This window comes from Chrysemys picta, chromosome 2 (genome assembly GCF_011386835.1).
Source record: "Chrysemys picta bellii isolate R12L10 chromosome 2, ASM1138683v2, whole genome shotgun sequence".
In the NCBI taxonomy this organism is placed as follows: domain Eukaryota; kingdom Metazoa; phylum Chordata; order Testudines; family Emydidae; genus Chrysemys; species Chrysemys picta.
Genome location: NC_088792.1, coordinates 282015122 through 282038564, shown reverse-complemented (window position 1 = coordinate 282038564; position 23443 = coordinate 282015122). Strand labels below are relative to the sequence as shown.

Below are 23443 nucleotides of genomic sequence, written 5' to 3'. Positions count from 1 at the left end.
AGATTCAGGTTTCAGGATTGCAGTCGTTCTAGGTTCTCACAAGATTACTGGAGGCAGAGGAATGTGCAAGAGAAAATACTCTTTGCTGTGACGGGGCAGAGAAGACGATTCTCTCATTACTGGGTGAAAAAGCTTGGCTTATCTTGATTGCAATGAACTGTCCTTTTATGAGATGGAGATCGTTTTCCCAACTTGGTAATATTTAAAAACCGGACACTCCAGCAGGAGTGCCGGAATCTGTCCTGCTCCCATTTGCTCCTCTTCCCCCCCTTCCCCTGTTGCTCACTGCTTTTCTCCTCTCCCCTCCCTGCACCTCCACAGTGGGGAGGAACTCACCTGTGGAGCAGGGGCTGGGAGCTGCAGCTGCTCGATGCAGTTAGGAGGTAGCCCCGGCTGAGTAGAGGCTGGGGCGAATGATGACCCGGCACCTCCCTGCCTCCCCTGCCTGCAGTAACCGGACTTTGGGTGTCCGGTCAGTAGATCTGACTGGACACTCTCAGGTCCCCAAAGTCCAGTTGAAAACCTGGCACCTGGCCACCCCAGATGGAGGTTGCTGTAGAGCTCCATTAAGAGAACATTTCATTCTCTTCTTCTCTGCCCCCTCATCACCTCGAAACATTTGATCTGACTTGTGCCAATGTTGGGATGAAAGCGTGAGAAATCTGGGAGTGCTGATCATTTGTGACCAGTTAAACTGATTAGAAGATTAGCGGGAAGATCCAAACCCTCGAATTGCGATTGAAACAAACCTCCTCTAGAGCGAAAGAAAAATCTCTAGAAAGTAGCAATAGTGTTCTACTGGTCACCGATCCTCTGAGAACCAGCAGACTGGGTGTGTGTAAGGTGGGAGAGAGCACAGACTGCTGCCTATCCATCTTCACCAGCAAATCTTAGGAATGCTTTGATGTCCATTGTATCCCATTTGGTACCTGACACCAAGATTAATTGCCACAAGACTATCCTACATCTCTTAAATCTCTTAATGAAGTTTGCAGAGTTTACAGGGATGTCATCAGCTTGAAATTGAGTCGCTTGTGGAATAGGAGTTACAAGTAGTTTCTGTTGTTGCTCCTGAGCCCTAATTTTGATTTTTTTTATGATCAAATTTTCTTATATACAGTAATTTAAACTGCCACCTCCCTTTACTGGTGTGTGAAAGACCCGCACAGATAGAAAAGTGCCTGACTCTACAATGGAGAACAGTCTGAACACAGTGAGTCAAATGCACAGAGTAAGCACATTAGGGGGGAAAAAGATACGTTCTCTAAACCTTCGATGTGCTTATAACAGTAGGTTAAAGAAAACCTGAGATAGAAATAGAACTTTTCAGAAGGGTGATGCCACTTAGATGTACCTACACATCTTTTATTGGGTTTTTCAAATCCATCACGAAGGCGGTGGGTTTTTTTAATATGTCCAATAAAACTGGCTGGTGGGAAGGATATCTTTTAATAGCCTTGAAGTTTGCGATATGGTGACCAGATGTCTGAAATGGGGAGGGAAATCTGTTTCAACAGAGAATGATTGTTCCAGTGGGGGTGAATCTTTTTTTTTATTATTTTTTAAAAGAGCCTGTGTTTTAATATTTGCAGGCTTATTTTAAGGTGTGTGTGCATAAAAGCTGACTTATTTATCATGTGTAAAAGGCCACCTTTTCCTTACCTGACTTAAAATTTAAGTCAGAAGGTATTGAAGGCAGGAGCTTATTTTATTTACAATCTTGCAGTAAGAGGTCAGGTCAAGGTCTTGCTTTTCTGTCGCTCAAAGCTACTGTGCTTATTTAATGGACTTCCCTTTGCTTTACTTCACTTACTGTAATCCATTAATAAAATTAAAAGAAGTGAAAAAAATCCTGTCGGACTCCCAAGATGCTGTGAAGCTTGGATCACTAAAGGCGAGAGCTGGCTAGAAACTTTTCAGTAGAAACTGTTTTGTTTTTCCTTTGGAAAATAAGGTTTAGTTGAGAACAAAATTATTCATGAAAAACATCAGTTTCCAAACAATTTTTTGGGTAAACAGTTTAAAAAAAAAACTTTTCAGGTTGGGGTTGTTCCGACTTTCTGGCAGTTTTCCCAACTAGCGAAAGTTGCGAGGCAGAGGGGTATGGCTTGAAAGTGGACCAAAAAGCCCACTTCTTTTTTAACTTCTTGTAGAAGATCTGGAATTTCGTGATTGGGGGGGAAAATTTGGAAAGGGGACTTTTCCCATGGAAAACTTTTGTGGGGGAAAATCCTGGTATTATGTCCAAGTCTACTAAAAACTGTAGGATTAGGACATAACCAATGAAGATTATAATTAAAAAAAATGAGAACTCTTATTCAGAGGTAGAAGCAGGTTACTAGAAGTAGAACCTATTAGCTATACACTTTTCCTGTGGCACACATTACGGGACAGAAGTCATTTGTTAAAGTATCAGGCTGGCTGGTCAGAGAATCTAATGCTTCTACCAGTTGGTGTTGCTTAGAAGGAACTCTAAAGGCAGGAGTCCAAATTCTATTTTCAGCATCTGGGGGTGGGCCTAATGGTCAGGTAAGGCACCCAGAGCTTTTTAGGGCTGATCCGATCAGCAGCATACGTTGCGTGTCTCTTCTTTGACAACAACATCCACTGCCTCTTAAAAGTTGCATGGTGGTGGAGCTGCTAAGATGTGCAGGAGAAGAGCTCTTCTCCATCTACGTTCACCTTATGTGATGCACAGTGAATGAGGCCATGTTCCCCAGATGTGGGTGGGTGGGTATGCGGCAGGTCATTTGTGAATGCGTGTTTGGCATGATTGCTTTCAGCGACTTACCAAGAGAACATTCATCTTTCTCTCTTCCTCAAAAATGGCTGAACTTTTTTGCACAAACTTAACAGAGCGCTTCACTTTTGGGCAGAAACTAAGCCTGGAAAGCTTCAGCCCGAAAGGCAAAAGTTCCAGAAAGTTGAGTGACCTAGATGCATGACAACAGGCTAGGATGAGCAGAGTTCTGCAACCTTTACGCTAGCAGTCATTGTTGCTTCTGCTGTAATGAGAATCCCAGAAGTTCTGCAGACGCTGACTTGCATTTCCCACATAGCTACAATGATCTGATGGTGGCTTTCCTGAGTTGTTTCAAGTGTGGTCTGTAATCTCCGGAATTCATGGACAATTGCTTTTATACATCTAACTCTTAATACTGTACTTTTGCAATTCCGAAGTAGAACCTGTAATCCTTAATCTTCCCTTACGTTTGACTTCGGACAGTAGGATCCGGAGCAGTGGTTCTCAACCAGGAGTACGTAGAGTTTCTTCCAGGGGGTACATCAACTCATTTAGATATTTGTCTAGTTTTACAACAGTCTACATAAAAAGCACTAATGAAGTCAGTACAAACTGAAATTTCATACAGTGTCTTGTTTATACTGCTCTATATACCATACACTGAAATGTAAGTACAATATTCATATTCCAATTCATTTATTTTATAAATATATGGTAAAATGAGAAAGTCAGCATTTTTTCAGAAATAGCAGGCTGTGACACTTTTGTATTTTTATGTGTGATTTTGTAAGCAAGTGGTTTTTAAGTGAGATGAAACTTCGAGTATGCAAGACAAATCAGACTCCTGAAAGGGGGACAGTAGTCTGGAAAGGTTGAGAGCCACTGGTCTGGATTATTGAGTAGAGGACTGGGTGTCTGAACTCCATAGTTGGTCCTTGTTCCCTTGGACAGGCCACTTATTCCAGAATTTTCAAGTGGCTGCTATCTTGGGTACCCAGTTTGAGATGTCTTTTGGTTAAGTGTCCATTGTTAGACAACTACGTTTGAAAATTTTGCCCTTAATCATTGGGCTGTAGTTTCCTAGGGCTGATGTGGGGACTAACTCATTTTTGTACTGGTGCTTTGAAGACGTAAGTGAACCCAAACACTAAATATTAGTAAATGGAGCAGAGCACCTTTAAAGTATTTTGGTGGTTCCTCCCCATCTCCCCGCTCAAAGACTCAAAGCGTTAAACTAGTGTTAAGGATTTGATCGATATACCTACTTCGCTTTGAAACATAAACTAGTGATGAGTTACGAGAAAGCAAAGTGAAGCCTCTTCTCATTCTCGCATCCTTATCATGTAAAATCAAATTATTGCAATTTTGGGGAGGGGGGTAGAGGGAAGTGGAGAGGGGAAACACGGAATGTTAATTTTTTATTCTTTTAATTATTGCACAAGTTTCATGAAAACAGTTTGTGTATACCAGCTTAGGCTGCTGGGTTTCATAAGCTAAGTGGTCTTCAGCCTAATTGTTAATTGAGCGAACACTGCTGGAGGTGGTTGAGTAGACTGTCTCTCTTCTTCTGGATGCTACTGAATTGGCATGGGGTTGGCATGCTGTGTTGCTGGAGGCTTTTCTTCCAGGTGAGCTGTAAGACCAAGATCCTGGCCACCTGTAGCTATTGAAGATCCCATAGAACAGTCTGTGGTGATAAGGGGTTTTAACGCGGGTTTCAGATTGGGTAACTATTCTCTGCATAGCAAAAATAAATACAATCAGTTCAGTTTTCCACCTTACAGTTTCTGCTGGGTGCAGTATTCTTCGCTTTCCGTGTTGTCTACAGTTGCTGTGTCCTGTTGAACTGTGGCTGTGTTTCACACCAACTATAGCTGCAGGTCAGCGGTAGACAAAGTAAATCTTGTACTGTGCAGTTTATTAAAGTCTGTAAGATGCTTTGAGATCCTTCTGGATGGCAGGCGCTATGTACATGTAAGATTGGTGTCGTGGCTTTTATTCTCTAAAGAAAAAGGTAGGAATTAAAGCAGAGACAATGCAGTGATATGTTACTTAGTACCTTTGTCTTCAACGTGCTCTGATTGCTTGGAACTGAAAACCGGCAGCAGGAAAAATGGCTCAGTGGTAAGGATGGTACCCTGGGGTTCTGGGCACATAGGTTCATTACCTAGATCAGGGATCGGCAGCCTTTCAGATGTGGTGTGCCGAGTCTTCATTTATTCACTCTAATTTAAGGTTTCGTGTGCCAGTCATACATTGTAACGTTTTTAGAAGGTCTCTTTCTATAAGTCTATAATATATAACTAAACTATTGCTGTATGTAAAGTAAATAAGGTTTTTAAAATGTTTAAGAAGCTTCATTTAAAATTTAAATTAAAATGCAGAGCCTCCCGGACTGGTGGCCAGGACCCGGGCAGTGTGAGTGCCACTGAAAATCAGCTTGTGTGCCGCCTTTGACACGTGTGCCATAGGTTGCCTACCGCAGGTTTTGACTTTGGCCAAGACTCTGAGTCTCCCTACTGCCCTCGCTATCCCATTTTACAGGTGGTTAGCACTTCCCTACCTCACGGGTGTTCTGAGGCTTGGAGATACTGCTGTTCTTCTCCACAGGATCCATTACAATGGTTCTCACTCCCCTGAACAGTTCACTGGAGGCCAAACCAGATCAAGGCAGATTGGAAGTGGCCACACCTATGAAGACCCAGCCAAATCAATCTGGCTCCTGGAGCTGCAGGAAGGGTTTACAAGTCTGCCTGATCAGAGCAACAAAAAGACCAAAAAAACCCCCACAAAGGATCATTTGTATTAATATTTGGCTTATTGGAGTCTAAGCGTCGCTGGGCTGTTATTTAGCCTGAGGGGCTCTGAGGCAGGCATGCTGGCAACCCTTTTCTGATACTGAAGGCACTGGCTGCAGTAGCCTCTGGTGCAGCAGGCCTTTCTGGCAGGAACGTGCCTCACCGGCAACCAGAGGAACAGAGAAGCTCGCAGAAAAGAATGTAAAACTGTACTGGGAGTCCAAGGTGCCAGGAGTCTGGCTGTGCCACATCTGGCGGTCTAACCGGATCCCGCTTATGCTGTGGGTCGGCCATGCTCCACAACTTTCTCACAGCCATGGAGGGACAAGAGGGAGAGCAGCCGAGCCACACAGGAACAGACAGACGACGGCTTACTTTGTCCCATTTCTCCAGCCCCCTTTAACAAGGCATGTCCGGCCTTAGGGAGCCCTGCCTGGCCTACTACAGGTCTGCTGCCTGGGAAGGTGTCTCATTCCTCTCCTGGAAGTGGATCAGGGCGGAGGAAGCTTAGAGTGAATCTACAAAATTCAAGGAGCCTATTTAAGGATCATCACAAGAGTGACCCTTTCAAGACTTATTTCTATAACACAGCAGCAGGTGTGGTTCTCCCTTCAGATTCCCCCTCAGTGATGCCTTATCTCAGAACAGGCAGGCCACTCTCCCTCTGCCCTACATAGCTGGGGGCTGGGGATTCTGTACAATCAGGGTATGCTCAGTGTCTGAGACCCGTGAGGCTAATTTGTCTCCCTTCCTTCCCAAAGTGTTCAGGTGGAAACTCAGGCCCCGAGTTGTCATTCCTCCCCAAACCCCAGAAGGCCTGTTTGCCTCCAGGATCTTGCAAAGATGATGAAGTCATATTCCAGACGAAGAGATTAATAGGCCACAGCTATGATTGGGCACTTTCTTCCATGGTCAGAAGCATGACTCTCTTTCTGTTTACTGTGTTCTGCGGGACAATAAAAAGCCATGAGTTGGGTGGCCTCATGTTGTCTGAAGACGTCCTGGTTTTCGTATCCAACTCACGTGACAACCACCACTTGGTTATGCCTCCTGAACAAGGAGGATCTGCTCTCAAGGACCGGATTCCACACCCAAGCACAGAGTAGTTAGTCTAGCTCCAGGACATTTAAGAGGTTCCAATTAAAATAGGACCGGTATTTATCATACCTTTTAGCTTGTTCCACAAAAATGTTCCACAAAAAGAGCATCTTCAAGGGCCCAGTCTAGGGGTAAGACATCGTGCTAAGCCATTGGCATGGATGGATCTGGTCAAGAGAAGGCCAAAGCCTATCTTTCTTGGAGTTCTTAAAGTCTTGATATGGACCTAAAACCTCAGACTCTAATGTCCAAGTGGTAACCATTTCCAGCTCACTAGAAACAGTAAGTGGGTGACTGTCCTCTCATCCAGACGTAAGTAGCTTTCTTAAAGATGCCATGCTTCTCAAGTCTACACCAATTAGAACTTGCTCTTGGGACCTAAATCTTGTACTAAACGCCCTGCCAAAGCATCTTCTGATCCCTTGTCAGAAGTGCCCATAGATTTTCTGTCCTTAAAGGTTGTCATCCTGTTTGTAGTCGCAATAGAAAGGAGCAGTTCTAGAGGTTACCATCTCATTGAGGAACGATAGTACCAATGTCTCATGAGGGCTAAGTCCTGGTAAGAGTTAACACAGCCTTTATTCCTCAAATGAACCTGGTTACAAGAAGTTGGGATGGGGGTGGGGGTAGGAGGAATCTGTATAATCAGATTCCAGCATTGTCACTTTGTTTCTGAAACCTGAAATGTCGGAGTCCGTGTGGAGTAATACGAGCAGCTACAAACATGACTGAGAGTTCTTCTTGTTCGGAATATCACCAGGTTCAGTCATCTCTGGGGTTTGCGATCTGTTATCATCCAAGTTTTAAGTTTTCAGCCATTGTCAGCTTTTTTACATGACTTTGCGATTTACACCTGTGTGACAGCATGAGTTTTCAGCTACTAGTATGAAACACATAAAGAAATGTTGCATGGCCTCCTTGTAATGTTTCTACACCTTCATGAAGGTTTTTTAATAAATTAAACGTACAGGCCTTATTGGTCCTTGCCATTGGCGTAAAGGCTCTGCATACTATGTTCATCAGATAACTGATCTCTTCTTTATCTTTCCTGTGCTCAGCCAGTCACTGATTTTTTTTTGTCATCTTTGTTGTCACTTCCCTTTTCCAGGTCTGCAACTTTTATAGCCTTCTTCCAAAACTCATGATTGTACACCTGGCTTGTCGTGCAAATTGGTCTCTCTAAGGTCTGCTGAGATCTGGTCCACGTACCGAATCTTTGGTCTTCCCCTTGGTCGTCTTCCAGCCACGATCATTGCAAGGGACACCCTACCAATGGAACTCCCAGGTCTCCACTGTCTCTTTTTAATATAAATCTCCTTGTTCATCCTTTGTTTCCCCCTCGGTGACACCTTGCTATTGTAATGGAGCTGCAGAATTTCCCTACAAAAAATAGGAAAATTATAACTTACTGGAAATTTCCTTTTCTAGCAGGAAAGCACGCAGGTGTGTTACAATAGAACGTACTCGTGCTTTGGAGCTCAACAGAAGCAGAACCAAACCTGTCTATCAAGCCAGACTGGGAGTGGCCACACCTGTAGAGACCTAGCCAGTATGAGATCCTTCCAAAGCTACTTTGTAGAGCTAAGTCATTGAAACTTTAATTCATAGGTTATTAAAACAATAAATTCATATAAACACGTCCTACTACAAAGCAACTTCAGATTTCGACCCCAGCTACTGGCGGAGAGAGATAATAGAAAACATGCTTGCAAGGAAAGTGGAAGAGTGCACGACTGTTCTAGCTCCTCTAACTATAATCCTTGTGCCGGGTAGGTTGGTTTTGTGGATTTCCCACTAAAAGAAAGTAACTTTGGGGGTAGGTTATGGTTAGTTTTCCTATATAAGTACCTTAAAGGTAGAGAGTACTTGGACATATAGCTGCAAAATATCTGAAGTTCAGTCTGGTATATTTCGATATGGAGGGCGGCTTTGATGGATTATTTGGCCCTTTGCTGGCCACTGAAATGTTTCTGCAACTTCTCGAACACTACGATTGATGTGACCTTCCTTTCAAGGTGGTGGTGAGCCAGCAAGGGAATGCTCTATTTGAGATCTGCTGAGGAACAGACTTTCTGCAAACTGTAGCTAGTTTCCTGGGAACTTTTTCAAGACTTGGCAGCTGAGCATTACAGGGGTTTTCACATAAGAACCAAAAATATTGTTGTCAATGCAATGCTCCTCTCTCTAAATGCAGGGTCAGGTCCCTCAAAAATCAGACTATTGACGAACAAACTAGTGTATTAAAAGCTTTGGTTTTCTTGGAACTTTTGGATTGCAAAGTTTTAACTGGTGCCAAAAAGTTTTTTGTTTTATTTACTTTGCAGGCCAAAAATATAATTCAGCACAGTGAAATAAGGAAGCAAGAGCTCTCGTACTGATGTAGCGGAGTATGCATTTTACTGTCACCCTTAAAAATCACTCTCCAAACCACTCCTCATATTCATGCAACGTTAGGGCTGAGAAATCAAACACTGAGAAATCAGGAAATGCAGAATTAAAATTGAAACCTCTGCCTTAGCTCTGTCTCCTTTGTACTTACAGTATGCCTTTCAAATATGGTTAGCAGTGTTTATAGCCATGTTGGTCCCAGCATATGATAGAGACAAGGTGAGTGAGGTAATATCTTCTTTTGGACCAACTTCTGTTGATGAAAGAGACAAGCTTTCAAGCTCTACAGAGCTCTTTTTCAGGTCCGGAAGAAGAGGTCTGTGGAGCTCGAAAGCTTCTCTTTCACCAACAGCAGTTGGTCCAATAAAAGATGTTACTTTACCCACCTTGTCTCTTTTTAAAAAATGTGGGTGTGTGTGTCTCTCTCTCTCTCATTACAAATATGCCAGTTACTATGATACAAATTGGAACTTCTTTGTACAGATTGTTTTTTAGACCTGGTTTATTTTGTAGATCTTACTGAGACTTAAAGCCTAAAACCAAGTCTGAAGTAATTTGGTTGAGTAGCTTTTTTAAAGTTTAGAATTGGAAACAAGCCCATGTTCTAAACCCACACTAGCTTTGAATTGCTTTTTTAAAAAAGAATGAAGATTTCAGCTTGCTGACTTCATATGTTCTTAACTTGAAAACCTATTTAACTCGAAACTACCTGGTTTGATGGCTGTGAGCCAAAGAGGAATGTTTTAGGGGCTTATGCTGAACAGGGTTTTGAAAGTTGCCTCATTCAAAAGAATCACGCCTGCATGTCTAAAAGTTAGTCTGCTTAAAACCAGCACCCTTGAAAAATGGGCCACTGCCATTTAGGTGCCTAAATATGAATTTAACAGCCTAATTTCTAGAGACTAGATTTACGGTCTTCAGAATTACCTGAGTCTCATTTAATCTCCCAAGTGCTTAAGTTACTTTTGAAAATGGGACTTGGGCTCTCTAACTTAGGCAATTTTGAAAGCTTTACCCAAGATTTTAAAAGTTTTTGCCTTGAAAATCAAAGCAACCTGTTAGTCCCTTGAAAAACTAGTGTTTAAAAATGTGATTGTCATTCTTTTTGTGGGGGACGGCAACCCCGATTAGGCTTTTGCTTGGGTAAAGGGATCTTTAAAATATTGACAATTTGCATTTCCTTTTCCCACTACCTCAGAAAACTGAAACAATTTCTGAGATTTCCTCTCAAAAGCTGTGTATCTTGCCTGTTTTTATTAATGTGTTCCTCTGATGTTTTTAATGGATTTTTGCTGGTTTTTATTAATGTGTTCCTCTGATGGATTTAATGGATTGGTGTTTGTAATTTTTTTGCCATCTATTCTGATTGCAGTTTTAAAAAATATCTATTGGCATATACAAGTAAAGTAATCTGATAAAAATAATTAGAAAACAAATACCCAGAGGGAGGAATCGGATACAGTGCATCGTATGGGTGGTTACACATCTAACTTTGTAGTCGCCACAAAGGTAAAGTATGTCTTTGCCACAGATGTTTGAGGTGTGAGCTTGGGCCATTAGGATGAATTTATAAATTAAAACTTTTCTTTGCACCGTCCAGTGGGTTCATCTTGTATTGTTCAACCTTGTATTATAGCTGCATTGTAGTTGGAACTTGGCATCTGCATAGCATACAGCTGGGTAAAAATTCCTTCTGCTAGCTGCTAAAATTGGCATCGGATAAGGTTAGTGGTAAAACTCCAAGGGCAGAAGAAAGAGCAGTAACTGAAATAGGCTGTGATAATTTTGTTAAGTTATGTTTATTTTATTGGAGTGTACAGGCCAAAGACCAGTGTTTTACAGGCATTCTGATATCAAAGGAATCTGCCTGGGTTATCAGCGGTTGGCACAGTTCCTGGTTCTTGTCTTTATAGATAAGTCTGTAGGAATTGCCTGGGGCAAAGAGAACTCTGAAGGGTAAGGAGAAGAAATTCTGGGAATGGGGGGTTTGCAGTTGGCAGGTGAATTCATGCATTGGCTTTGTGTCTTGCAATTCAGTCACAGGTACTGCACTTGGCAGCTAAACAGCTGGGGATCCCTTGCTTATGCTTAGAAGGCTTGGCCTCTCAGAATTCAAGGAGCAGAGAGAGAAGAGTTTTGTCTTGACAGGGATTTTTATTCCCTTCCCCCAGAGCTCAAGCTGATCGGACAAGTGTTTGTGCACATCTCCTCTTCGTGAGTGTGTGTGTGGGGGGGGAAAGCAATCAACAAAGGCTTTTGTCCACTGATGTTCCACAGTGTCTTGTCTGATGTCTGTAGGCCTTGTCTCCAAATGTCTGTAGGCCTTCTTTTGTTGGGCAGGAGATGACACGTCTTGTGATTAACTAGTATTTCACACTTGGTAATGCTTTTCTCCTGACTGTGGGTTTATAGTTTCAGAGCAAATACTTCCATAGTCACAGAGCAAACACCTAAATATTACCCTATCACATGGAATATAAATATTGTTAGTGGATTAATGCATGCAGCAGTTTACAGGCATTTCACAGAGATTAAACAGTTTTATAAATCTAACACCTATTTGAACAGTGCTAACACACTGGTGAGCCAGGCTGGTTTCCACTGATGTATTTGTCAGTGTTCATTGAAGCCTAGGGGCCTTGGCATGAGCTGGCACCTGGTCTGCCAGCGTCACACAGGCATGGACTCCCTCTCTGCCCATAGGAAAGTCACTTTATCTTCCTGTGCCTCTATCTTCCATGTCTGTAAAATGGAGATAATACTCGCTTGCACTTGCAGAGTGCTCTGTGACTTACAGATGCAAAGTGCTGTACGCTGTCAGCATTGGACGTTGCTGATCAGCAGTGAGTGAGCCACAGAATGAGAGTTGCGACTGTCAAAATAAACCTTCATAAACTTACAGGCTATCCGAACTCTCTTTATGGATTGCCCTCTGGTTGGCTTCAGCTCTCTGCCTGGAGCAGCCTGAATTGCCTCTGGGGACTCCGCTGGTGTCCTGTTATGGCTGAAATGCAGCATGTTAGAGCCGCTGAGCCCTGCAAAGGACTTTTCAAAGGCAGTGATATTTCACCTCTGTTACATTGTCTGATTTTGTGTTTTGGAGCCTACCTCCAAGGACTTGGCCTGTAAACTCCAAATTAGCTTCGTTCCCTTGCCCTCCACAAGGGATCTGTTCGCTTAAGGTTGTTGTTGTTCACCTGTCACTGTAGCATCTCAATGCACACAGGCCCTGATTCAAGAAAGCATGGAGGCAGTCCTGTTGATTAGAAGAGGAAAAGATTGCCCAGTGGCTAGAGTGCTAATCTGGGACTCAAGTAACCTGGGGTCAGTTCCCTGCTCTGGCATAGGCTTCGCTTCCTGTGTGAGTTGGGGAAGTCACTTAGGGGATCTCTGTGCTGCAAAGGAAAACCTACAACACTGAGTCTCAGAGCCCAGTTTGGGCAGCTGACCTGGCTTTAGGGTTAAAAATAGCAGTGTAGGTGTTCTGAGGGCTCCAAGACCCTCCCCCTCGCTGGGTTTCAGAGCCCAGGCTCCAGCGGGCCTTTTATTTGGTGTCTATGTCGCTGTGAAATGGGGGTATAATAGTACGTCCTTGTCCAGTGGGGACATTGGGGGGTAAATGCATTGTGCGGTGCTGAGTTACTCTGGTACCTGGGGCCATACTTTGGATAGATTCACCAGGACACTCCCGTGGTTAAGTGCTTGATGGATCATGGCTGAAGTTCTGAGACTAGCAGCGGTTAAAGTAGTCTGAACTGTCGGGGAATGGAGCAGAGACAGGGGAGCTTTTCTCCTTGACTTTAACCCCCTGTGATTTGCATCTGCCTCATGTAGGGTTCTCCCTCATTAAGCAAGATTGGGTGGCAAATTTTTCAGCTGTTCACCTTGGCAGGAGGAGGGGTTGTATCTCTGAGGACTGTGAGCTTCCTGGCCGGCTGCATTAACTCTGCCAGTTACAGTGATAATCTTGAAGGAATTGAATGTGTATGTAACTAAAGCTTCAGTGGTACTCTGCTGCTTGTCTAGTAAATGAGGAAGGTATGCTAACTAATACCGATGGGATGTAATAGCTCTAATAGGTGGATACTAAGGAGAGTAGCTCTCTGGAGCAGGGGTGGTACAATTCTTTCCTTGGTTTGTGCTAAAAATGCCAGAGAAGTGGGAAGGCAGGGGACTTTATATTATAGTAGTACCTAAAAGCCCAATGGAGATCAGTCCCTATTGTGCTGGGTGCTGTGCATACATGTAGGTCACGTGTACACTAGGAAGTAAGTGTATTATTAAAACATGTTCGAATCCTAGCGTAGACAAGGCAAGCTGTAGTTTTAACACGTTGCCTGGTCAAGGTATCTCCAATTTCTCTAATCTTTTCCAATGATCGTGATCTTGGGTGTTAATTGCCACAATAGTGGATTTTAAAAGATGTTTAGAGTAGTGTTCTCCTAAGAAGATGGTGTCCCTGGAAGTAGGAATTTCCATGCTTAACATTTAAAAAAACAACAACACACAACTTTCTGATGAGGTTTTTCCTGAGTAAAAGATATGTTGACTAATCTCCTTCTTTTGGTTGCAATGTTTATAGCGTAATCTGGGACCTCAGTAAATGAGAGATCTGTTTTCTACTCTTCGCAGATATGAATCGTGGGTAGCGCCTGAGAAGAACAAGTCCAGAATAGAAGCCATTAAATGGAGATGCGATTGCTGAGAACAGCCGGTGGATCTGTCTGGGTTTACAAGGACGTTCATATTGAATTAGGTAGGGCGTGGATCTCCTTGTTGCTTTTCCTTACGTGGAAAGATTGTTTAAAAGGGGATTTTGAGATAAAAGAATATCCTTATTTGTACTGTAATCTTTGTTTTTAATTGTGAAACACTTTGATCTAGTTCATTGTTCCCTAATTATACTGTTAACTTCCTGCAATTCTCTCCGATTGGACTAGATCTTTAGGAAGACCATCACATTCTTGTTGATTTCACCTTTAGGTTCTCAGGCACTAGTGCAGTGCTTCAGTATTTGAGTTGTAAACACTGCTGGGCAACTTACGATTAGTTAGTTAACAAAAATAACACCCTTACCACTAGTATTTTACAAACACTGCTGCTGGAAACCTTTGTCAAAACATGCTTCTTGTACTGATATAATTAGGGGTGTGATTTTTTTTCTTCCAAAACAGTTAGGCTGGTACAACACCTAGCATGGAGGCAGTCGTACCAATATAAAGGTGCCATATACTCATGCAGTTTTATTCTCCTTCCCAAGTGGGACCAGTCATACTACTGGTATACATACCAATATGACAGAGTCCATGCTAGGGTGTTGTGGTGCTTTAACTATATACCAGTAGAGTTAAAACAGTACAGTTCTTGCACAGACAAATCATTGGTAACTTTAACAGTCTCTCTTGGATGTGTTTCAGGTGGTTTGGTGACTGCCATTGTGTTTATTCACACATAATAGTCTGAAGCTGGGACAAGCTAGTTACCGCCGTTGTTCTGAACTCCAGTCCCAGTCTGAATGAACAGCCTCTCCCAAAGAAACAGAGCAACATTAGGTTCCTCACGTTGTAACTTGATTCATAGATTTACAGGACAGAAGGGACCATTGTGAGATCATCTAGTCTGACCTCCTGTGTAACACAGGCCGGAAAACTTCCCCCCAATAAATCCTAGATCACATCTTTTAAAAACGTCCAGTCTTAATTTAAAAATTGTCAGTGATGGAGACTCTACCACGACCCACTGGAACAATTCAGCAAGGTTAATTACTCTCACCGATTAAAACTTTACGCCCTTCTAGCTTGCGTTTCCCCTGAGCAAAGCCTGACTTCCATCACCCTGCTCCCCTGCTCAAGGTGCTGATGAAGGCATAAAGGGTATTTCTTCACTGCATGTAGCCCAGGTGTTGCCCTAATCTTCCCTCCCATCCACACACACAACCCTCTTGCGTGAGTTTGGCACTTTTAACCCAGGCTAGCTGGCCTGGCTGGGGAGGTGGGCTAGAGGCCAGGTTCTGCTGTCATTCGGGGTGGTAACCCATCCGCTTTACAGTGGGAACGTAGGCTAAATTGCTCCACTGCTGCTAGGCCTCCAGTGTTGTCCCACAATTGCCCCATGTGCCCCGAAGGAGAGACGAGTTCTCCCACAATTCCCTGGGTCATAGAGTAGCTCCGGTTAGTGCAGCACAGAGAACCATGGGATATGCCCCCAGAAGCCCTAGTGACAAACCCAGGGAATGCAGCACCTGACAGGGAGCAGTAACTAGGGTTGGGCTTTGCAGCATGGCTGCTCACACCCGCGCTAAGCTAACCCGGGTGCTTCAGCCCGAGTGCCAACCACCCAGGCTAACTGTGCAATGAAGACCTGCCCAAACAGGGTTATTGTCTAAGGCTCATGTGATCCCATCCCTAAAGGGAGCGCTCAGGTTATGATGCACAGTTGAGCATTTCTGGTCCTATCTAGCAGTGGCTGGTGGAGCCACGTACGTTTTAGCCACTTCATTATGACAAAGCTCCGATGTCATAAATTGCCACCCTAAACCACTCTAGACTAGACTCTAGACCCAGACTGCTGACCGCTACCTTTGAGAGCCTTGCTCTTTCCAAACTCAGCCTGCATTAGTGAATATAAGGCCAGATTTTTGGAAAGAACACCGCTCCCATTTAGCCACCTAAATGAAATGGCCAGGCTTTCAGCCACATTGAGCACCCAGCTGGGAGTGCTGGGGTCCTGAGCTCTTCTTGAAAATCTGGTATGTAAGCTATCACTTAAATCAGCTTCTGTACCAGATGGCTGGAGGGTAACTACTATAACACCAAAATTAAAAAAAAAAAGGCTTCAGAGGTGATTCTGCCAAGTAAGGCCAGCTTCAGTACCAGGTAACTTGGTTGAAACTGTATGTGACGGGTTGGATCACAGAAACCCCCCTGGGAGCTGCCAGCCGATGTGCCAAGACTACTTCTATTCCTGTTTTCCCTGCCAGCTCAGGACTCCAGAGCCCTGTCTTGCTGAGCTAGACACTCCCGTCTGCTCCAACAAAGACCCAGGGTCTGAATTACTTGCCCCAAAGCTGTAGGTTTACCTGAAAAAAGCTCACAGAAGTGTGCTTGTCTTTAGCACTCAGCTACCCAACTCCCAATGGGGTCTAAACCCAAATAAATCCGTTTTAAGTGGTTCTAAGCAGTAACAGACAGAACAAAGTAAGTCACCAAACAAAATAAAATAAAATGCGCAAATCTGTGTCTAATCAAACTAAATACAGATAATCTCACCCTTAGAGATGCTTCGAGTTTTTTCCTCAGACTGGACACCTTCCAGGCCTGGGCACAATTCATTCCCCTGGTACAGCTCTTGTTCCAGCTTAGGTGGTAGCTAGGGGATTCTTCTCTCCCCACTTTGTTCTATTCCAGCCCTTTATATATCTTTTGCATAAGGCGGGAATCCTTTGTCCCTCTGGGTTTCCACCCCACCCCCCACCGGAAAAGCACCAAGTTAAAGATGGATTCCAGTTCAGGTGACACAATCACATGTCACTCACTGCAAGACTTCATTACCCACTTGCCAACACACACACACACACACACACACACACACACTCTCTCTCTCTCTCTCTCTCTCTCTCTCTCTCAGGTAAAAACAGCCATCTGCAGACAATGGGAGTCATCAAGATTCCAAACCACCATTAATGGCCCACACTTTGCATAATTACAATAGGCTCTGAGTTATATTTCTAGTTTTAGATGCAAGAGTGGTACATTTATACAAATAGGATGATCACACTCAGTAGATTATAAACTTTGTAATGATACCTTACAAGAGACCTTTTGCATGAAGCATATCCCAGTTACATTATATTCACTTCTTATCATATTTTTGTAAAACCATATAGACTGCACAACGTCACACTGTAGTAAAGAACAGAATGATCAGACACATAGATAAGCATGATATGTTTGGGGAGAGTCAACACAGCTGATGTAAAGGGAAATACATGCCTCAATCTATCCGAATTCTTTGAGTGAGTCAACAGGCATCTGGATAAGGGTGGATACAGTGTACTTGGGCTTTCAGAAAGCCTTTGACAAGGTCCCTCACCAGAGGCTCTTAAGCAGACTAAGCAGTCATGGGATAAAGAGGGAAGGTTCTCTCATGGATCAGTAACTGATTAAAAGATAGGAAACAAAGGATAGAAATAAATGGTCAGTTTTCAGAAGAGAGAGAGGTAAATAGTGGTGCCCCCCACGGATCTGTACTGGGACGAGTGCTGTTCAACATATTCATAAATGATTTGGAAAAGGGGATAAACAGACAATACAAAATTACTCAAGATAGTTAAGTCCAAATCTGACTACGAAGAGTTGCAAAGGAATCTCACTAAACTTGGTGACTGGGCAACAAAATGGCAGATGAAATTCAGTGTTGATAAGTGCAAAGTAATTCACGTTGTATGTATAGTTAGGATTATGTTTTCCAAAATGGTGGAGTCTAAATGAGCTATTACCACTCAAGAAAGAGATCTAGGAGTCGTGAATGGTTCTCTGAAAACATCCGCTCAGTGTGCAGTAGAAGTCAAAATAGCTAACCATTTTAGGAACCATTAGGAAAGGAATAGATAATAAGAGAGAAAATATCATAATGCCATTACATTATATAAATCCATGGTACACCCACACCTGGAATAATGCATGCAGTTCTGGTCATCCCTTCTCAAAACTGATATATTAGGATTGGAAAAGGTACAGAGAAGGGCAACAAAAATGATTAGGGTATGGAAGAGCTTCCATACAGGAGTGCTGGAAAAGACTGGGACTGTGCATCTTAGAAAAGAGACGGCTGAAGGGAGATATGATAGAGGTCTATAAAATCATGACTGGGGTGCAGAAAGTGAACAGGGAAGTGTTATGTACCTCTTCAAGAAACACAAGAACTGGGGGGGGGGGGGTGTCACCCAATTGAATTAATAGGCAGCAGGTTTAAAACAAAAGGAAGTACTTCTTCACACAGCGCACAGGCAACCTGTCGAACTCGTTGTTGGGGATATTGTGAAGGCCAAAAGTATAACTGAGCTCAAAAAGGAATTAGATAAGTTCAAGGAGGACAATAAGTCCATCAATGGCTATTGGCCAAGATGGTCAGGGATGCAAACCCATTATCTGGGTGTCCCTAAACCTTTGACTGCCAGAAGCGGGGACTGGATGACAGTGGATGGATCATTCAATAATTGCCCTGTTCTGTTCATTCCCTCTGAAGCACCTGGCACTGGCCACTGTCAGAAGAGAGGATACGGGGCTAAATGGACCATTGGTCTGACCCTCTATGGCCGTTCTTATGTCCTCTGCACTTCTGGAAAGGGTTAAAGGAAATCGCTCAAGGTTAATAAATAAATAAAACCTTCAGCTGTTTTTTTGTTTTCCCTTCTAAATCACATTGGCAGCATGACTGGCTCACGTTGGCTGGGAGGAATATTCTCCATTAATCCATTCCTGAAGATCCCATATGAATTAAACAGTTGTTTTTTTTTTAAGAGAGTTTTAAATGCCTCCATTTGAGTGCAGACATTGTCAGGTAGAGGGGAGAATCTGTCCTACCCCAGAAACTGGAATGCTATATGCCATTTCAGATGCACATATGTGTAATTGTAATGGGAGCTGACATGGAGAGACCACCCGGGACTCTGCTGAGAATTTGAATTTCAAAGCAAGTAATTAAACCACATCAGTAAAGCAGCTCTCATAAGGAAGGGGGAGGGGACCTCTAAGCCTACAAGAAGGGGCATTCTCAGGAAAGATAGGAATGTTGAAATGAATCCCTTAGGGGGACTTAAATCTTAAGCACTTCCACATGACCTCAGTCGCTGGCAGATTCAGAACACCCAGGGTAGTTCCCTTTCCACTGAGTGACATTAAGAAGGTCTCCTATTGTCACCGGGCTTCCTCCCCCCCCCCCCCGCCCCCCCCCCCCCCCCGCCTCCACAACCCCTTTTGTCCAGGGTCAAAAAGTGGCTACTTGGATCTGATGGGATTTCAGATATGTTGGAGATAGGAAACTCTGTGGTTTAGGGCTCCTTTCCAGAGCTCTTCAGATGCTTGGCTACAGTCTGAGAAAATCTTGCATTGGTTCATAACCCTTGCTTTGAGCATATGTAAGTGTATGTATTAAAAAAAAAAAGTAGGTTTCTTAAGCTATTTTAAAAGGAATTATTGACGTGTACAGATGTGAACTGGAAGCTCTGCTTACTGAAAATAATTAACCCTTTCCAGCGCAGTAGCATATTCAATCCTTACAGTATATAAGGTAGGCAGAATTAGTACCGCCATCTGTTAAGGTTGTTCAGCCACTCTGTTTTCAGTTGCTTATAACTTGACCAAACTTCAACTGTTTGGGCTGAAACTTTTCATGCCAGGTGTCTGCCTCATGCTGATTTTTTTTTTCCCCCCTCCCCCAGCCAAACCAGTTCAGCAGTTTCAGAGAATGAGGCTAAGGAAAAATATGTTTTGTGATGTTTTAAAAAAAGAGAGGTCACCAGATTTCTTTTTTTAGAAGCTCTAGTGCCCCCATGATTTGGCTCAAGGACTTGAAATTTGGCAGAGGGTTTGGGGCGGGGGAAAGTGATCCTTGGAAAAGGGCTGGATTTTTTGTCATCCCCGTGAAAATCCACGCAAATCTGGCAGAGTTTCCTAAGCCTTTGAAAAACTGCACGTAGAGACTTACTGGAGCTTTGCAGCTAAATTCCCTGAAGATTCCATCTGCAGTGAGCATGCTCCAGTCTGGGGTTGAGCAGGACTTTCCTTGCAACTGTGGTTTCCAGCTGCTCCAGCCTGAGTGTAGGTCCAAACTGCAGAGAGAGAGAGAGAGTGTGTGCGCGTGCGTGTGTGTGTGCGTGCGTCCCCCCGTCCGGGCCCAGAGACAAGAAGAGCCAGGCAACCTTAATTCTGGCATTTCCTAACTTCCGCGTGCTTGGCTTTGCAACCTTAATGAACTTTTCACCTTTTAAGGGGAGGTGCGTGTACGCATGCACATGTGTGCAATTTTGTCTTTGTATTGCCTGTTAGGTGAGTGCTGTGGTTTTTATATGCAAATGTGAAGGCAAGCGAATGCAATGTACGGTCGTCACGTAGAATGCTCGCACCATGCAAAGGAGGCAGACAGGCAGGATGGTAGCAGGAAAAGTAATCAACAGGAAGGCAGAAGTATCTGCAAAGAGGCAGTGCAGGGAATTACTGTATCTTGCACCACATCACACCTCTGTTCTGGTCACTGTCCTGCTGCAATCCTGCCCTTCAGCTTGTAACTTACCCCAGTGTGTACATCACCTTTGATGTGCTTTCCTGCTCAGACAGTTTTACCATCTAAAGATGGAATGAAAGGACAGCCATGGAGAGAGATAGGGACCAGGGGTTGAGTTGGAGTGCCTTGGCAAGCTGGAATCTCCAGTCTCTAAGCCTTAATTTTTAAACCGGTATTGAGCCTCTAAGCCCTTTGTGGTTGTGAAGAGGACCTTCAAAATACAGTGCCAATCAATGCAGCAAGGTCTGCTTGCGTCTCCAAACAGCCTATAACAATACCTGAGAGGCCTGCGTTGTCCCCTATTCATCGGCATAGGATGTTGACTCTAAATCCTCATTTGTCTCTGTGTCGGTTTTACTATTTCACTCCAGGGCACAGTACGCAAAAAGGAGGGACTATCCTATTAAGAACTCCAGTGTTCTGACGAGCTTCTCATTTTGGCATGAATGGGCAGAGCTTGGAACAGTACTGGCCTTCCCCCCCCTTCCTCCTCCTCCCCCCCCCATCAGGACCCACCACATCAACCACTTGTGAAGACCATCCCTCACAAAATGAGAGGAATTCACCACTTTTTTGGGGTGGGATAGGGCTGGGGGGCAGTTTCCCTTGAAGAGTGAGAGGTCAAAACTGTTAGAATATGGTCCAGCTCCCGCTGCTGTCCTGGCCTCTTTTTGGAAAGGTAAAGAAGCCTGTCCTCACGGCCGATGAAAGGTGATGGCTGTTGAACTGGATGTGCAGTGTTCTGAATGGGTTGGCCCTTGCAGGGGAGTTTTGCTAGCAGATGTCTTGCTCTTTCCATGCCAGGGCCCTGCGACTGCTCACATCAGCTATATCACTGGTGCTGTTTCCTCCCGCATCTCCCCAGTGTGGCAAAGTGGCCCTCTGGGTGTTTGCGATGCTGTTTCCGGTATAACCTTCTTCTGGTTCACTTATCCCAGAATTTAATGTGTTGTCGCTCCCTGATGCTTGGTCATGAGCTCCCTTTTTCCGGGGTGGGGGGGGGAAGAGTTTCACAAGCATCTGTTCTGTCTGACGTGACGTTTCTCTAGATGAGGGAAGCACTCTGACACTGTTAAACACTTGGCAAGCCTGTAGCTCTGCCTGAGGAATGCAGACTTTGCTGTTTTGGGAACGTAGGCGGTTCTCCAAGGACGGCCCGCTCGGAACAAAGTCTGAGGGTGCAATGCAAAGTTTCCTGTCACTCCAGGAACACCCCCACCACGCTGTGGTGTCCCATACGCTTTGGGGGTGGGTATTTCTGAAAAGGCAACCGCTGTGGGTAATATCCCCCTACGTGATAGCTGTAATGACGACAAATACTCCGCCATATGCCTGGATCCATCTGTCGTCTCCTGTCTTACACTCAGATTGTACCCTCCTTGGGACAGGGACTGCCTTTTTGTTCTGTGTTTGTACAGCACCTAGCACAGGGGGTCCTGGTCCATGACTAAGGCTCCAAGGCGCTACAGTAATACAAACAATAAATGCTTTAAAAAAAGAGGCTGGGATCAGAGGACAGGGGAACTCTCTCCAGAGGCGACGGGTGAGGGGGGACACATGGGGTCATATGCTCCCTCAGAGTTGTTGCTTGGCTTGTACTGAGCGAGCTCACACGGCCTGAGCATTTTCAGTAACATTTGCTGAAACTGCTGCTCTCACTTTGCCCCCCACTACCAGCAGGTACGGGTTGTCTCTGCCCTTTTCTATATAGGGAGCTTACTTCCCCTGGGAACTGGCTGTCTGCTTCCCTCATTGCCCTCTCCTGGCGTGATTGCCACCTGCACAGCTGTTTGTTTACTCCCAGAGTTTGTTCTACAATTCAGACAGTCTCCCTGAATTGCCACTGAAGGGGCCGCGTTAAGCTGCTTGAGAGCAAGTGGCTTTCCCAGGCTCAGAAGCCCGATCTTGACTGCCCTGCAAGGCTTAGCATGGTAATGCCTGCCTGGGTGGGGAGAGTGCTTGAGCCAGCAGCAGAAGTAGGGTGAATGGGCACTGGTGGCCTCATACCTATAGGGGCTATATGGGCAGTGCTATTCCCACTGCTCTCTTGCTCCATTTGCAAGCAGCAAGGGAATGACCCCCATAGGGATCTGCTATGCAGGTGTTCTCTGCCACTCATGCCCGACTGCCTGCCTTCCCTCTGCAGCACGCTCTGAGGCTCTGCTCCTCTGACGGTGCCACCAAGCAGGGGCGTGAGTCCCTGCACAGGCTGCTCCGGTCCTTTCGTGGCTCCATCAACAGCCCCCTGCATCAGGCTCTGCCCCCTGGCAGGTAATGTGGAGGCGGGAGGGAGGAGCTGGCAGGGAATCGGTGCAGATGGGGTTACTAAGATGTAGGGAAGAGGCTGGAAATGCAAAAGGGAAAGTGTGGTGGTGAGGGAGGGAGAGCTTGAAAGCAAATAGCTGCCCAGCTTTGAGGCTAGTTAAATTTGTGTGTGGTCATTCACACTTCAGTGGAGCCTACAAGAAAGCGGCAAAGCAATGGCTGTGTTGAGCAGCTGGTGTTTCTCTCTTGGGGCAGGTTGGGGAGTGGGGTGAACTTGAAAGCTGAGCAAAAGCAGAAGGATGACTTTGTGTTAAGTCACTGTACTGGGATTTGCGAGACCTCGGTTCAGTCTCTGGCTCTGCCACAGACTCCCTGTGTGGCCTTGACCAAGGCACCCAATAGCTGTGCTGCAGTCCCCGTCTGTAAAATGGGGGTGATAGGTCTTGATCCCTGTGAGGATACATTCATTGGTTTTTGAGGTGCTTAGATACCATGGAGATGAGCGTCAAAGATAAACCAATAAATAAAGAAGGCTTGATCAGTGTTGGATGAGGCACTTCCAAGGGAAATGGCAGCCTATGGGCTGCATTGGCCAGGCTCAGGGGAAATGTGTGTAGGTGTGTGATATATTGCCCTCTGCTGGTGGTAGTTGCACTTGCTTGTGTGGTTCTATCTCCCTCCAGTGCAGTAGTTCTCAACCCGTGGCCCGCGGGCTCCTTGCGGCCCAATCAGCACACAGCTGTGGCCCATGTGACATCCTCAGGGCCATACAGGTAGTATATATATTGTGTGCATGAGGCCCACATGTCACATGATATGTGAGAGAGCTGCATATATGGGCCACAATGGTAAGTTGAGAACCACTGCT

The 23443-nt window shown here is 44.7% G+C and overlaps 1 protein-coding gene across 6 annotated transcripts in view; it reads left to right on the top strand.

The window, feature by feature from the left end:
* PTP4A3 (protein tyrosine phosphatase 4A3) overlaps positions 1–23443 on the top strand; it is a 284614-nt gene that overhangs the window by 42882 nt on the left and 218289 nt on the right. For all 6 annotated transcript variants that reach the window (XR_010599033.1, XM_065586288.1, XM_065586287.1 and 3 more), the window contains exon 2: positions 13660–13783. The gene's annotated coding sequence lies outside the window, so the exon portion shown is untranslated. The remainder of the gene's footprint in view (positions 1–13659; positions 13784–23443) is intronic.